The sequence below is a fragment of the Papaver somniferum genome, chromosome 3 (genome assembly GCF_003573695.1).
Source record: "Papaver somniferum cultivar HN1 chromosome 3, ASM357369v1, whole genome shotgun sequence".
NCBI lineage: Eukaryota > Viridiplantae > Streptophyta > Magnoliopsida > Ranunculales > Papaveraceae > Papaver > Papaver somniferum.
In genome coordinates this window covers 105,021,540-105,026,281 of record NC_039360.1, presented here as the reverse complement: position 1 = coordinate 105,026,281, position 4,742 = coordinate 105,021,540, and positions in this window count along the sequence as shown.

Sequence of the window (4,742 nt, the reverse complement as noted above, 5' to 3'; positions counted from 1 at the left end):
CTCCGGATCATATTAAATCTTTACCTGGAAAAAAGGATTCAAAACTCTTGGAAGACAAATTCTAGTCCATCTACGGTGGTGGCGCTCATTGAAACAGATGTTGCAGCTAATAATATCCCTCCCAATATTTTACCCAACACTGTGTGACAGATAATAACAAAACCATCATGTTGCAAGCCCACAATATCGAATTTTTTTCTTACAACCCTTTCCATGCTCAGGTTGAAACTCCTCAAACTATGGACTCGGTTTTAAGTACGGATCAATCTTTCCCACCAGGTTTTGGACCTTACCCTAAATACCCTCAAACATTATCGAACCAAAAATCCAGTCCTTCTACCAGATCTAGGAAATGGATTAGAGAGAAAAATCAGAAAAAAATAATTCCTCCATCTCAGAACTTAACAAAATATATCACAACTATTCTTGTTGATGATAAGAAAAGAAAGAGCTCCCCCAACCCTCATCCCTACCAGAATAAATCCAAATATGAAAGTAAATCAAATCAAACCCTACCTCTTAGTCCCCTGTTAACCTAAATCATCAAGAAATTCAACCCTTAATCTTCTAACCGGGATCAACTGGTAAAAAATTTTCTTCAGTCAATAGCAAAAAACACATTAAGTCTCAAAAGACGACCAAGGTATCTAAGGTGGGAACAACTGTTAGAGAGCCATGATCAAAAGTGGCCGATGGTGGTAGTTCTTCGTCTGCAAATCAGCTGGAGACCACATAAAATCATGTTTTCTCCAAAAATTTTTATCCCTTTTTCTTCTGATTAGTTCATACTATAATAAAACCCTATTTTTATTACAGTAAAATCATTTCATGCGACAAGACCCTTAACATTTTGAGTTTTGGCTACCTAGACGTCTCTTACTTCTAGGAATTTGTCAAGATTCTATCCTTGAATTGCCAGGGATTAGGACAAAATCACACAAAACAACAACTGAAAAACATTGTCATTTCTCATGAACTTAATATCCTTTTTCTAGCCGAAATAAAACAGTGGCATAATTTTGTTGAAAGTACACTTCATGCTTCTTTATATTATAATCATGTTTGTAAAAATCTTGTTGGTAGAGGTGGTTTTTTTGTTGCTTGGGATAATTCAATAAAACTTAATATCTTATATGAAGATGACAATCAAACAAACTGTTCTGTTTGGGATAAAAAAATCCAAATCTGAACGGATTCTTGTATGTATGGTATCTCGTACGATAGTAGAAAGGGTAATTCTTGGAGAATGGTTCACCAAATGGGGTCACTATGGACAAACCTTGGATAGTGCTAGGAGACCTTAATGTTATACTTAACCAGCGAGAAAAAGAGGGGGAAATCCTTCCTATGGAACAGATATTAGGAAATTTAATTTCCTCTTCAATAGCATAGGTTTAAAGGACTGAGGTTTTCTTGGTTTTCCTTTCACTTGAGCTAACCAACAATCTGGTTCCAACCTTATAGAAGAAAAATTAGATAGAGGTTTCGCTAATGGTCTCTGGTTGAATCAATTTTCTAATGCTAGTGTTAGACACTTTAACCATCTAGGCTGGGATCATTCTTCTATCCTCCTGTCTACTGATATCCCTGTTAGAAAAACCTTTTAAATTTTTTAGCCTCTACCAAGAGGAGCAAGTTTGTCTTCTTTTTTTTTTTTTTTTTTTTTTTTTTTTGCTACAAAGGCCAAGGGACAAAAATACTAAAGAACTACTCTCACTTCTCTCATGAAAGCTCTTCCAGCAAGGTCATCATGGATCAACATACGAATAGCATCCGGAGGTTGATTAATCCATACACCCTCTAACTCCTTTGCTGCTCCACCTTAGGCTAGCCAATCAACCACTGAATTTGCCTCTCTATATCTCTGTTGAAAGATAATAGATCCAAAATTATCTTTAAGAATACTAATATCTTCCACAAGAAAATATAAACTCCATGGAGCTTTAACTTCCTTGTTACACAATTGGATAGCGTAAGTCGAAGCGCTTTCAACTTCTACCTTCTTTAATCCCATTTCCTTAGACAGAAGCAAACCATTCCTCATAGCCCAAACTTCTTCCACATTATTATCATTCTTGTATATGTGCTTAGCATAACATGCAAGAAATCCACCCTGATCACTACGCAGAATCCTTCCTATACCTGCAAGGACTTGTTGATTTGAAGCTCCATCGCAATTCAATTTAGCATGATTTTGTCTAGGATAAATTCAAGGTACTGGCACATCAATAGTTCTATGTTGAACCTGCCCCATCCTTTGTGTAACACCAATGAATTCTCTATCCTCCTTTAAAGCTCTGGAAAGCACCTTATTCGGCAGGAAAGCAATCCTCCTAAATATCCAATAATTTCTTCCTCTCCATAAGGACCACAAGACAAAAGTAATTATGTGTTTCCACTCAATACCCCCTATCTTTTCTTCAAAGTTACACCAATTCTTTAGAACAGTAGGGGAGATGTGATTAACAACAGGTTGAAACCAAATCCAACCCTGCACTTTTCTCCATAAGGGTCCTACCATCCTGCAACAAAAGAATAAATGGTGAGGTGTTTCAAAATCTTTATCACAAAGAGTACAACCCGGGTGACTACCAATATGTTTTCTATATAAAGATTCATTTAGGTTAAGTCTATTATGACAGAATAGCCACAAGATTTTTTTTTATTTTATGTGGACATTTCAACTTCCACAAAGACCTCCAATCTAAATTGGGTTCAGAGATTCCCAACTGTCGTTTGGAGATAAGATAATTGTAAGCCTCCTTGACTGTTATTGCACCGCTTTTACTTTCAGACCACACCAGTTGGTCTGCGATCCCCTCGCCACCCGCAATAGGCTTAGCCTTAATATCTTCAGCCACCTTCTCAGAGATAAAAGCATCAATTTCCTCTAAATTCCAACATCTTTCCTGCATTTTCATAATATCTTTAACCTTAAGGTTTGGCAGATTCATATTAATATCATTAGCAATGGAAGAAATAGGTAAATTATACAGCCATGGGTCATTCAACAAGTCCACAGAATTACCATCTCCTATATTCCACCTAATGCATTCTCTAACAGCATCTCTCCCACTAAGACTGCTTCTCCAACTTGAGGAACATCTACGCTTAGTACCACAAGACCAAAAATCAGTTTCTGGATAATACTTAGCCTTAAGAAGAGTGGATACATCTGAATCAGGGTTACTGGAGACTCTCCACGCCATTTTCGCCAGCAATGCCAGGTTGTTAAGTTCAAGGTCTCTGATACCAAGCCCACTATACTCAACAGGGCAGCAAACCTTTGTCCACCTCAACTTATGCAAGGTCCTCTTGTCTTTGTCACCCCCCCCCCCCATAAAAAGTTCATTTTATATTTATTCAATCTGTTTAAAATTCCTTTAGGAAGTTGAAGCATTGACGTCACATGATTTGAAACAGGGTGTAGAACCGATCTAATCAAGGTTGACCTACCTGCCATGTTCAAAGTTTTGCTTTTCCATCATTGCATTCTATTTGCTAATTTTTCAGCCATATCATTAAAAGTATTAATATTTATTCTACCTCATTGAAGCGGAATACCAAGATACTTACCTGGATCTTGTGTGATCTGAACCTTAAGTGCAGTTTCCATACCTCTTGAGAAGCTTCTCCCCAAATTTGCAGAGGTCAGCAAAGTAGATTTGGCATCACTTTTTTTTCTGTCCAGACAGCCTGCAAAACTTGTCTAAAATCAACCTTAGATTACAAGCATTCTTATAATTAGATTTGAGGAAAATGATGCAATCATCCGCATATAACGAATGAGAGATCACAGGAGATCCCTAGCCACTAAAATGCTTGTAATTTCTCTCTTTCTCATTCCCTCATCAATGAGCCTGGATAAGGCTTCCAGGCAAATGATAAACAGAAAGGGGGACAAAGAATCCACCTGTCTTAAACCATTAGACGGGATGAAACTCCTACTAGGAGACCCATTGACCAAAAACTTAAAAGACACTGTGTCAATGCATTTCCAAATTCAATTAACAAAAGTTTCATCAAAACCAAGACTTTGCAAAATCTTAATCAAAAACTGCCAATTGACCCCGTCATAAGCTTTATCGAAATCCAATTTCAAGGACATCCATACCTTTTTACCTTTCTTATGCTTAAAAAAATGCACAATTTCATTACATAACACAGTTGAGTCAAAAATATATCTACCTGAAACAAAAGCATGCTGATTTGAAGAGATTATCTTATCAAGCAGGGGCCTTAATCTATTGGCAATAATTTTTATGATGATTTTCATGGAGAAGTTACACAAACTGATTGGCCTATACTCCTTAATAGAGTTGGGACAAGCCTTTTTAGGAATTAGAGCAATGAAGGTCTTATTTAATCTAGAGTCGAGATGTCCATTAAGAAAAAAGTCTTTAACAAGTTGAACCACACTAGCACCAACATGATCCCAGTACTTAGAGAAAAAGAATACCTATAAGTCATCTGGTCCCGGGGCTTTATGGGACCCCAATTGTTTCATGGCTATTCTAATCTCCTTAATAGAAACAGGACATGTCAGTCTAGAGTTATCATTATCAGAGATAGCAGTGGGGAACAATCTATCAATATCAGAACCTTCACATTCATTCATAGAGGAAGAAAATATATTTGAAAAGTGATCAAAAACATGGTTTTAAATTTCATTAATATTATCAAGCCATCTACCATTATTATCCAACAGCCTAACAAGCATATTTTTACTTCTCCTAACCAGA